The 12547-nt window shown below is 53.1% G+C and overlaps 2 protein-coding genes across 4 annotated transcripts in view; one reads left to right on the top strand and one right to left on the bottom strand.

Moving 5' to 3' along the window:
* Nucleotides 1-9981, bottom strand: part of WRN (WRN RecQ like helicase) — a 112664-nt gene extending 102683 nt beyond the window's left edge. For all 3 annotated transcript variants that reach the window (XM_048848757.2, XM_048848758.2, XM_048848761.2), the window contains exon 1: nucleotides 9886-9981. The gene's annotated coding sequence lies outside the window, so the exon portion shown is untranslated. The remainder of the gene's footprint in view (nucleotides 1-9885) is intronic.
* Nucleotides 9982-10084: 103 nt separating this feature from the next.
* The window catches only part of PURG (purine rich element binding protein G), a 28535-nt gene continuing 26072 nt past the window's right edge, over nucleotides 10085-12547 (top strand). Inside the window, exon 1 of the mRNA XM_075127439.1 lies at nucleotides 10085-10281. The gene's annotated coding sequence lies outside the window, so the exon portion shown is untranslated. The remainder of the gene's footprint in view (nucleotides 10282-12547) is intronic.

Here is a 12547-nt window from a genome sequence, read left to right as displayed (position 1 = left end):
CAGAGCTCAGAGCATGGAGAATTACAATGTCTGACAAACTGGATATGGACAGAGAGGACAGGAGAACATGCAGGGAACAAAAGCGTACCAGGCAGGAAGAGATGCTGTGGATTATGAAGGGGCAATCAGACATGTTGAGGCGTCTGGTGGAGGTTCAAGAAAGGCAGCTAGATGCTACAGTCTCTCTGCAGCCTATGCTGAACCTGCTGCCATCGTTGTCAAGTTCCACATACTCCTCATCCAAACGTCCTATGAGGTGGGGGTTCGGGGAGATAAAGACTCCAATATTCCTTGCACTCAACACCAGGGGAGGGTACAAGGATTGTTATTGCTTTGTTTGACTGTTATTGCAGTGCAACTGTAAGCAAGCTTCCCTTGTTTCTCCCCCTACCACAGTGTTTTCAACCCTTTTGCCCCACTTTTCTTTGCTGTTTCTGTGTGTTTGTGTTCATAATAAAACTTAACGGATTGAGGAGAAAAGGCTCTTTATTCATTCAGCACACCGTGGTTAGTGGGAGTGGAATTTACATAGGAGAAAATGCAATGAAGAGGATATCTTGGTAAGGAACAACACAGATAGGTGTCACATTACTGTGGATCATTGCTGAAACTGGTTTTCAAAGCGTCACAGAGACGTGGAGCCCCTCAATGTGCTCTTCTTATTGCCCTGGTGTCTGGCTGCTCAAAATTGGCTGCCAGGCAATCTGCCTCAACCCCCCACCCCGCCGGAAACTTTTCTTCCTTTGTTTCACAGATATTATGGAGCACACAGCAGGCAGCAATAACAACGGGGATATTGTTTTCACTGAGGTCTAACCTAGTAAGCAAACAATGCCAGCAGCTTTTTAAATGTCACATTCTACCACCATTCTGCACTTGCTCAGCCTATGGTTGAATGGTCCTTACTGCTATCCAGGCTGCCAGTGTATGGCTTCATGAGCCATGGGAGCAAGGGATAGGCTGGGTCTCCCAGGATCATGATTGCCACTTGATCACCACCAATGGTTGTTTTTCAGTCTGGAAAGAAAGAACCTGCTTGCAGCTTTCTGAACAGACCAGAGTTCCTAAAGATGTGCACGTCATGAATCTTTCCTGACCATCACTCGTTGATGTTGGTGAAACAGCCCCTGTGATCCACCAGTGCTTGCAACCCCATTGAGAAGTACCCCTTTCGGTTTATGTAATCTTTGGCAAGGTAGTCTGGTGCCAAGATAGAGATATGCATTCCATCTATAGCTCCACCGCAGTTAGGAAACCCCATCGCAGCAAAACCATCCACTATGTCCTGCACGTTGCCCAGAGTCACTACCCTTCTCAGCAGAAGTCTGTTGATTGCTCTGAAAACTTGGATCGTAACAGATCCCACAATAGATTTACCCACTCCGAACTGATTCCCCATTGACTGGTAGCAGTCTAGCACTGCAAGCTTCCACAGAGCTATCACCACTCACTTCTCCACTGTCAGAGCAGCTCTCATTTTAGTATTCTTGCACTTCAGGGCTGGGGAAAGCTCTTCACACGATTCCTAGAAAGTGGTCTTATGCATCTGAAAATTCTGCAGCCACTGCTCATCATCCCATAGCTGCATAACGATGCAGTCCCATGAGTCAGTGCTTGTTTCCCGGGCCCACAAGTGACGTTCAGCTGTGTCAAGGTGATGTAGGACTGTCGCCAGCAAATGTGAATTGCTCCGCTCTATGTCTTCCAGCAGGGCTACTTGCGTGGCATCACATTGTTCCACACAGCGGCTCCTGTGTCAGCTGTGTAAATACTGCAGGATAAGGTGCAAAGTGTTTGTAATGCTCACAACAGTGTACAGCTGAGAGGAGTCCATACTTACCATGCTATGGCATCTGCGCGGGTAACCCAGGCTTATGAAAAAAGGCTTGGTTTGTTTGCCGTTGATTTCAGGGAGGGAGGGAGGGAGGTAAGTGGGAGGCTAATGCCATGTTCCCATAACCACCCATGCAAATGTTTTGGTCCCATAAGGTACTGCAAGCCTAACCCAAAATTCCACTTGGCTACATGCGCTGTGGGATAGCTACCCACAGGTCAGCACTCTGTGTGTCAATGCAAGCCCTGCTAGCGTGGATGCACTCCGACGACACAATGAGCATAGTGCGGACACACATGATCGACTTGCTTAAATCAGAGGCTCGATGTCAACTTACATAAAACCAACAACTTAGTAGTGGAGATGTGGCCCTAGCGTTGATTTATAAATTGGAGGAGGAAATTCATTGAACAGAATTAGTTGAATAAACTGAAATTAAGAAATATTCTCGCCATGCCTACAGAAGAGGCTACTGCTGTCAAAAGCTGGTTATGCACTTCAACAAACTCTGATTCCAGCTGCTTAGCCAGTGACTTCCTCCAGTTCAGTGGTCTTTCTTTAAAACATGTATCGCTTAATATTTTTATTTAATGTACATTATTTTAATATATTATAGTAAATTTAGGCATTAACAGATTGTCAATTTCAACTTTAATTTTAAATACTTTTAAAAATAAACCTTTAAATACATTTTAAAAATCTGATTTTTTAAAATCAGATATTTTTATCCACTTTGCTGAGTGAAGATTGGTATTCCCTGGCATCTCTTCTCAAATGTGACAAATAGCCCATTAATCTCTTGAAAGAGCTTTTATCTTTTCCAGGTTTAAAAAAAACACCATAGGACTCTTTTTACATCTGCAGCATGGAGATATTTCACCTGGATGAGAATAGGTTCTGGGAAAGAACACAAGAAGGAGTAGATTTATATATTTCAGATACACACACACATACAATGTGGAAATTGACACCACTTTGGGCATAACGCAAGGGCAAGAGTGAAGTGCATGAATCCCTTTATCTTTATGCACTGCTGTATAAAGAGCCTGGGGCTAAATGGCCCTCTTGCTGATGAGGAACGTTGTTGTCAAGGTCAGATAAGTACATGAGAGGTTTAAGGGAGGTCTCTTCAGCTAGCGTTAATATTAATATAGGACTCAGGTTCTCTGGGTGGCGGAAAGGAACCCTGGAGACCGTTGGGTAGGAGAAATCATCCATGTTCCAAGGGACATCATCAACATCTAAGGTTTCCAGAATGCTGACGAATCATGGTGTCACGTCCACTGGCCGGTTTACAGATGTGCTCTCCCAATGCCAGTATCAGAGCTGTGGGTTGTGGCAAAGCCTCAATCCAAAGGCCATTGCTGATGGGGCAGCCCCCAAAGTTTGGAACAGATAGCTTACATCTGACTACATCAATTAGAGCCTAGATAGGACTGTAGCTATATGGCCACATGAATAACTGTAATGGCTCTGGCATCAGCTCTTTCCAGGCACCAGACAGTGTTGGGCTGGCATGGGTGCCAAATGCCCCAGGAGCTGAAGTCAACACAGAGGACCCTTACAACCCATCTATTCTCATCCCACAATGGGGTAACCCTTGCTGGAGGCCTGGGAGAGAATTCTGGGATAGCAGAAGATGTGTAATGGGTTTGCCAGACTCTGCGAAGACGGCCTAGTTCTGCCACATGGTGACTGGGATGGGGTCTGAGGAATCACGATCAGGGACAACCCTTCTGTCACAGGCGCCGACAGGGTGAGAACAAACAGTGCTACTGCTGGGAGGCACCAGGGGATCCCACACCACAGGAGTGAAGAGTCTTAGCACTTCCCCTTCCTTTCTTAGGCAACTTTGTGGTGCTGGCATGCTTCCTCTTGTCCTCCTTTTAGGATCAATGTCTGGGAGCGAGCTTGGTGCCAATACGTCAGTGCTGGGGCCTGGAGACAAGGCAGAGGAAGCAGTAAGATTCTCCAGAGTAGGTTTAGAGGGAGCCTGGGGAGAGTCAAGTGCCATCATGCTTGGAGCCTATGGTGCAGCTTTTGACTGGGCCTTTGCCTTGGCAACTGCAGGGGTCTTCTGAGAGCCCATGCTGAAGCCTCTAGAAGAGGCAGGTGCCAAAGCCAAGGCAGGAGTTGCCTCTTGAGCTCTGTGAGGGTGGGCTTCAGCACCCGAGGGTCATTCCAGTCTTAGTGCAGAACTAAGTTTCTCTGTTCTCAGCACCTCAAAGCAAGGTAGGCTCAACACCAAAGATGGGGCTCTTGGCAGGCCCAAGGTGCAAAAGCCAGCAGAGTGCACACTAGGCCGGAGAATGTGCCTCCTCCAGGTACCCGATGTATCCCAGAATCTGATGCTCAGAACAGATACTTATCAGGCATGAGGCATACTTCCTGAACTCTCTTTTAGGGTGTGGCTTCAGCACCCAAAAACCCCAAGGGCTCCCAGGAGATTTAGAAAAAACTCAGTGAGTCTATGAAAGTATTAAAACTATACAACCCTACTAGAGAAACTAAGCTGTCCATAGATTTGGGAGGTTAAAACTCAAACAAGTGCCTCACTACAGACGCAGCAGTGGGTCCCTTCCATTCTTTAAGGCAGCAGAAAAAGAACAGGTCCTGTTGGAGGAGTGCAATCTTTTATACAGAGCTCTGCAATCCAAATGCTCAATTTCAAGAGGATGCTCATGCATGCACTCCTAAGAGATGCCACTTTCAAGAGGGCTCTGTGCACCCATTTGCCAGGAGGCAGCTCCCACTAGTGGGAATGCACGGATGCCCTCAAAGATGAACCTAGTTAGTTGAACACCTATTAGCCGATATCCCTACCTGAAAGATGCATCACCTACTCCAAGCCCACAGGGTGCTGCCCCAAGGGATCACTCAGTGAGCTCTTCACAGAATTATGAAAGTCATCTAGTTAGACTTTGACAATGCAGGATTTTCTTGTACATTTTCAAGACCCTGTCCCACCACCATCTGTCACTATTTTTAAAAAATATATAGATTCAAGCAATGCAAGTTCCAACTCTTCTACTGAGAAACCATTCCACAGCCTACTAGATCTGTGTCCACGTTTTTCTGAAGAGTCAGCCAACATGTTCCTTTTCCAGTTATAACATTCACACCACCCTACATAATTTATCTCCTACCTTGGTGCTTACCTGAAAAATTTTGTAAGCGTTATGTTCCCTTCGCTCTGCATCCTTCTACTGGCTCCCTGTTCTCCATTTCATCAAATACAATGTTTTCACTTCCAAGGCCTTTCACAGCTTCTCTCACATGCTATCAAGATCTCAACTCCCACCTCCATCCTGCCAATGGAGGCAGCCTTCATCACCCACTTGTTACACGTTAAACAAGCACCTTCAGGCTCTCTCTCACCATGCTGTACACATGGGATGAGCTCCACATAAATACCCTCAAAGCCACTTCATGGTCCCTTTTCACATCTCTCCTTAATTCTCCTCTTTGTTGGAATACCTACAAAACTCATGACAACCATCGGGCAGCAGGCATGGTGAGCCCACTGCCTAGCATGCTAACCAGTCCTGACTTGTTTCTTTATGCTCCCCAGTCTGCTTGTCTGCATTCACCTTGTCCTAAACTGTAAGCTCTTTGCAGCAGGAACCATCTTTTGGTGTGTTTGTACAGCGCCTAGCACAATAAGTCCCTGGTCCATGACATGAGGTTCTAAAGCAACAAAGAACCTCCTTCACAAGTCAGTCCTGCCAGCCCACCATACAGTTTTATATCTTCTGCAAATTTAATTAATGACCTTTTGGTTCCTCTTCTAGATCTAGATCACTAATAAAGAGGTAGAATAAGTCTGAATGTATGATTCTACCCTAGTGCATTGCAGTTCATCACACCAAGGGTCTTATTCTCCCATAAGTCTAGTTCACACGAGTAGGGATATGATTGTCATGCCAATTTTTAAAACATTTCATGGCAGAGGTTGAGAAAAATAGTTATAGATCATAAAAAGAAGACGACAAGGGGATCGGAGAGTGAGCCCGCCACTGCTACAGGGTGAGCATGGGGTTCCAGCCCCCTCTACCTGTCCTACACATTTGAACCACCATTCAGGTTTTGCACATCCACCCCTCCAGAGATGGAGGGACAGAGGGGTAAATTTGATTGGTGTTACACCCTAGCACATAGTTTTGATGCACAGAAAGTTGGCCAGAAATGGAGGGGCAAATATGCCAAGAATGAGTGGACTAGGTCACACTGCCACTTGGTTTGGTGGCATTTCATGGATTTTATTCAAACTCAGTTTCCACGACCACTATGACATCCATGACAAAACTGTAGCTTTACCCTCAAGCACTAAAAGTACTTGATATGTACACAAATCCCTGGGAGAAGAGACCTTTTATATTAATCTTATTGCATCAAGGTGCTTTTACAAACAACAAATTTGTCTTTTTAGTAAAAACACTATTACTGTTTCATCTTACAATTCTCTCTATTTTGATGCAGAAAGAGGAACTGATCTTTACAGTACTCAGTTGTGTAAAAAAAAAAAAAGTAAAACACAGCTGCCTCTAGCATAATAAATTGCCAATTGATTTAATGCCAGCAATCAAAAATTATTCTAGTTGGAAATAAGTATTAAGTTGGGTAAGTAAAAGATTTAGGCAGAGGCCCATTTAATCAGAATCATTCAACTTTTGGTCCAACCACCAGTATTAGTAATTACAATTTCCTTTATTTTAACAGGCAACTCTGGTTTTTTCTTTTTTTTTGTCCAAATCTCTTCTGTGATCATGATGAAAGCAACAAGCAGTAATCATCAATATGAAAAGCAATAAATATATCCTACAATTCAGTCAGCCTATGATGCGCAGAAAGTTATATTATTGCTAGTAAGTTGTGCTGCTTCCAATCAAAAACAATATTCTCAAATATTACATACAAATAATGCACGACTCAAAATATCTTCTGCCTGATCTCATTAAGGCTTGTTATAATTTCTCTGGAAATGTGACACCACCTTTTTAATGCAGATGCACAAGTTTGTTTATAACAAAAACATCTTTGAAAGACAAAAGGATGGCATTTTGCTAGCATTAATTTCTTTGCAGTTCTCTGTAGCCAATTATTTCATATAATTATTTCTGATGTGGTTAATTCATATGTAATCAATGTGTGATAAACAGAGGTAGATAAAAGTATAGGAATGAGTACAATAGTATTATAGGGGTATAAGGCTGACATATTTATGAGTGATGAGTCTTTATTAAGTATATAAACAAAGTAAGGCTAATACAAGATCTACAGCCTGAGGCCTGTACAACTGTAGGTTACTCATATTAGGTTTTAGACCTAAAGAAGGGTTGACATAACCCTGTACCAGTAAACTTACAAGATTACTGTAAAGAATGTGCCAATGAGTGATGTTCAGGAAAATATGCCACAACGTACCCATCTAAATGGCAAGGCACCTGATTGGGACATCAGGGAAAATACTGCAGCAACTGCATGTTGCCATGGGGACTTGTTGCCATAAATACCAATGAAAATAATGGGAATTAAGAGGATATCTTATGAAAGGCAGGGTACCCCACATTTTATGGGGTGCAGAAATCCCAGTAAAGAAAAAGGATTTGGAACCTTCATGCACGTGCATAAGGGTTATGGACGTGAGCGTAACACAGCACAAAAAGGGTGCCCCAACACAAATGGGAAGAAAGAATCCATCAGAAGACCCTCCACAGAGTTTATATCAGTATAACATGTTTCTGAAACACTACACTCAGGGGACAGCACCGATTTAAAAAGGTTCCCCCCCACACACACACTTTAGTTAAATTTGTCCAAAGACAGACTGTAGACAAGCATTTGTAGACTACTAATGCTTGTGGCATTTAATTTCTACCTATCTATTTATATAGCATTCACTGCTATTATCTTAGCAGCTGTGTTGACATATATACTGTAATGAACTTCAGCCAGGAATTGTTTTAACTGTGTTTCACTTTGAATTAATGTTCTCAGAAGTCACCTAAAAAAATTATTTTTCTCCCTTCGCTGTAACTACTATACAAATGGACCAAAACTTATCAAAATGGTCAGTCTGGAAATAGCATAGCTAAGTGATTTTTTTCTGTATTACCAGAGTCCCCTTTACAGAAACAAGTTAGTCCAGTAAGAGATATTACCTAATCTCACGCATCTTGTCTCTCTAATATCCTGGGACCAACATGGCTACACTTCAGAATCCTCTTTCACACACAGTGCTCTCCCCTCTCATACCTCTACGTCCAGTCTGAACAGAAAGGCTGATTCTGTCCCTTACCTCCAGACCCAAACACCATAACACCTCTGAACATACACTGATGGGCAGAAAGCTTGATTTTTTTTAATCCACTTGCCATAATTTTCTTGTTATTCACATCAAGGGTGGAGAACGAATGACATATTCTAGATACAGCCCCACCCAAAATAGTCGCTAGTGCAAAGCAAGCGCACATCCCTCTATAGAAATCAGAGAGTATGTAACTGTCCCCTCCCCAGTCATGTAGTGTATATTGAGACCCTCAATTGATAGAAGTACTTCCAACCAACATGTGCTGCAGATGTTGAGTTTGGAAGCTAGAATTCTCCTATAGAAACATTTATTTTGCTTCATTTAGCTTTATTTGTGTGCGCACGTCTCCTGCACACACATGTATGCCTCCTAGTGGGACATGACCATTCTCTCCCTCTTACAGCTCAGCATCCCTGCTCCCTCCTCTCAGCTAGGGACACACAGCCTAGTCCCAACGAAGCTCCTGAGGTTCACTAGGCAAAACTAGAAAAGGACTGCCCAACCAGGACTTCTGTGGCCACAAGTCCTTGGAGTATTCTTGCCTAAGGGCTTGTCTACATTACCCGCATGACTCACAGGCAGCGGTCGACCGCCAAACGCTCTCCTGTCAACTCCGGTACTCCACCAGGGCGAGAGGCACAGGCAGAGTCGACGGGAGAGCGTCAGCCGTCGACTTACCGCAGCGAAGACACCACTGTCAGGGCACGTCTAAACTACCCGCCAGATCGGCGGGCAGGAATCGATTTAGCGCCTCTAGTCTAGACGCGACAAATCGACCTCCCCCGAGCGCTCTCCCGTCGACTCCTGTACTCCAGCTCCGCGAGAGGCGCAGGCGGAGCCGAGGGGGGAGCGGCAGCCGTGGACTCGCTGTGGTGAAGACACCGCGGTGAGTCGCCCTAAGTACGTTATTCACGCAGCTGAAGTTGCGTCACTTAGATCGACCCCCGCTCTCACCTCCACCCCACACACACGCACGCACAACCCTGCCCCCCCCACCACACACACACACACACACGCACACCCCTGCCCCCCCACCACACACACACACACACACACGCACACCCCTGCCCCCCCCACCACACACACACACGCACGCACAACCCTGCCCCCCCCACCACACACACACACACACACACACCCCTGTCCCCCCCACCACACACACACACACACACACACACACCCCTGCCCCCCCCACCACACACACACACACACACACCCCTGCCCCCCCCACCACACACACACACACACACACACCCCTGCCCCCCCCACCACACACACACACACACACACACACACCCCGGCTCCAGAACCCGAGCCGGAACGGCCACACGGCGATTTATTGCTCGCTCGCTCGCTCGCGGCCGCCTGGCCAGAGTCTGGCTGCCCGGCGGGGAGACTCGGCCCCGGCCGCGGCGCAGAGCTAGCCCGAGAAGCCTGGGCTCCCAGCGGCTGGGCTGCCGCAGCTCCTGCCCCGGGGCTCCCAGCTGCAGTGGCGGCGCGGCCTCGGCGGCGGCGGCGGCCTCCCCCTCCTCTCCTCACGAGGGGCGGACCCGGCGCCGGAGCCCCCGGCCGGCCGGGGAGGCCTGGCGGCAGCTCGGGCAGACCCAGCTGCAGCATCCGCGAGGCCCCGGGCGGGCTCGGGCCGCGGCCCGGGGGGGCGCGCTAGGACCCCGGGGACCGCCCGCCCGCAGGGAGAGGGGAGGCCGGCGCCCGGCACTCTCCGCATTGGGGGTCCCCTGACCTGCTCCACCGCTTGCTACGCTCCCGCGACTCGCCCAGAACCCGCCGCGCGCGGGCCACGTCATCAGGCCGCCGCCCGTCGCCCCGCAGCACGTCACCTCCCTCCGCCGGGGCTGGAAAGTTACCCGAGGGTGAGCGCATGCTCCGTGAGGCCCTGTCGCGGTGCATGCTGGGGGTTGGAGTTTCAGGGCCGGGTCGGTACCTGGGAGAGCGGCGCCAGCTCCATCCCCCGAGCCTGTGGCGCGGGCCCCGTTCTGCCGCTGTGTTTCTCGGCGGAGCGGAGCGGGCTGCGGGGCCGGCGGGGGATGCCCCTTCCCGGTTCCCTGCGGGACTGTGCGCGGCGGCCGGGAGCGGCGGGCGGCGGCGGCGGTTGGTGAAGGGCAATTGCAGCAATGGAGTAAGTGTCTCCCTTCGCCTAGCGACGGGGGCTGTGGGGAGGGGGCACGGGGAGTGGGGGTTCAGTGGGGGGTGCGGCGTGAGGGAGGGGGCACGGGGAGTGGGGGTTCAGTGGGGGGTGCGGCGTGAGGGAGGGGGCACGGGGAGTGGGGGTTCAGTGGGGGGTGCGGCGTGAGGGAGGGGGCACGGGGAGTGGGGGTTCAGTGGGGGGTGCGGCGTGAGGGAGGGGGCACGGGGAGTGGGGGTTCAGTGGGGGGTGCGGCGTGAGGGAGGGGGCACGGGGAGTGGGGGTTCAGTGGGGGGTGCGGCGTGAGGGAGGGGGCACGGGGAGTGGGGGTTCAGTGGGGGGGTGCGGCGTGAGGGAGGGGGCACGGGGAGTGGGGGTTCAGTGGGGGGTGCGGCGTGAGGGAGGGGGCACGGGGAGTGGGGGTTCAGTGGGGGGTGCGGCGTGAGGGAGGGGGCACGGGGAGTGGGGGTTCAGTGGGGGGTGCGGCGTGAGGGAGGGGGCACGGGGAGTGGGGGTTCAGTGGGGGGTGCGGCGTGAGGGAGGGGGCACGGGGAGTGGGGGTTCAGTGGGGGGGTGCGGCGTGAGGGAGGGGGCACGGGGAGTGGGGGTTCAGTGGGGGGTGCGGCGTGAGGGAGGGGGCACGGGGAGTGGGGGTTCAGTGGGGGGTGCGGCGTGAGGGAGGGGGCACGGGGAGTGGGGGTTCAGGGGGGGGTGCGGCGTGAGGGAGGGGGCACGGGAGTGGGGGCTCAGTGGGGGGGTGCGGCGTGAGGGAGGGGGCACGGGGAGTGGGGGTTCAGGGGGGGGTGCGGCGTGAGGGAGGGGGCACGGGGAGTGGGGGTTCAGTGGGGGGTGCGGCGTGAGGGAGGGGGCACGGGGAGTGGGGGTTCAGTGGGGGGTGCGGCGTGAGGGAGGGGGCACGGGAGTGGGGGCTCAGTGGGGGGGTGCGGCGTGAGGGAGGGGGCACGGGGAGTGGGGGTTCAGGGGGGGTGCGGCGTGAGGGAGGGGGCACGGGGAGTGGGGGTTCAGGGGGGGTGCGGCGTGAGGGAGGGGGCACGGGGAGTGGGGGTTCAGTGGGGGGTGCGGCGTGAGGGAGGGGGCACGGGGAGTGGGGGCTCAGTGGGGGGTGCGGCGTGAGGGAGGGGGCACGGGGAGTGGGGGTTCAGTGGGGGGTGCGGCGTGAGGGAGGGGGCACGGGGAGTGGGGGTTCAGTGGGGGGTGCGGCGTGAGGGAGGGGGCACGGGGAGTGGGGGCTCAGTGGGGGGGTGCGGCGTGAGGGAGGGGGCACGGGGAGTGGGGGTTCAGGGGGGTGCGGCGTGAGGGAGGGGGCACGGGGAGTGGGGGCTCAGTGCGGGGTGCGGCGTGAGGGAGGGGGCACGGGGAGTGGGGGCTCAGTGGGGGGGTGCGGCGTGAGGGAGGGGGCACGGGGAGTGGGGGCTCAGTGGGGGGTGCGGCGTGAGGGAGGGGGCACGGGGAGTGGGGGCTCAGTGGGGGGTGTGGCGTGAGGGAGGGGGCACGGGGAGTGGGGGTTCAGTGGGGGGTGCGGCGTGAGGGAGGGGGCACGGGAGTGGGGGTTCAGTGGGGGGTGCGGCGTGAGGGAGGGGGCACGGGGAGTGGGGGTTCAGGGGGGGGTGCGGCGTGAGGGAGGGGGCACGGGGAGTGGGGGTTCAGGGGGGGGTGCGGCGTGAGGGAGGGGGCACGGGAGTGGGGGCTCAGTGGGGGGTGCGGCGTGAGGGAGGGGGCACGGGGAGTGGGGGTTCAGTGGGGGGTGCGGCGTGAGGGAGGGGGCACGGGAGTGGGGGCTCAGTGGGGGGTGCGGCGTGAGGGAGGGGGCACGGGGAGTGGGGGTTCAGTGGGGGGTGCGGCGTGAGGGAGGGGGCACGGGAGTGGGGGCTCAGTGGGGGGGTGCGGCGTGAGGGAGGGGGCACGGGGAGTGGGGGTTCAGGGGGGGGTGCGGCGTGAGGGAGGGGGCACGGGGAGTGGGGGTTCAGTGGGGGGTGCGGCGTGAGGGAGGGGGCACGGGAGTGGGGGCTCAGTGGGGGGTGCGGCGTGAGGGAGGGGGCACGGGGAGTGGGGGTTCAGTGGGGGGTGCGGCGTGAGGGAGGGGGCACGGGAGTGGGGGCTCAGTGGGGGGTGCGGCGTGAGGGAGGGGGCACGGGGAGTGGGGGTTCAGTGGGGGGTGCGGCGTGAGGGAGGGGGCACGGGAGTGGGGGCTCAGTGGGGGGGTGCGGCGTGAGGGAGGGGGCACGGGGAGTGGGGGTTC

This window comes from Caretta caretta, chromosome 4 (assembly GCF_965140235.1).
Source record: "Caretta caretta isolate rCarCar2 chromosome 4, rCarCar1.hap1, whole genome shotgun sequence".
NCBI lineage: Eukaryota > Metazoa > Chordata > Testudines > Cheloniidae > Caretta > Caretta caretta.
The sequence above is the reverse complement of the archived record's forward strand: the minus strand, read 5'-3'. Positions and strand labels throughout refer to the sequence as shown.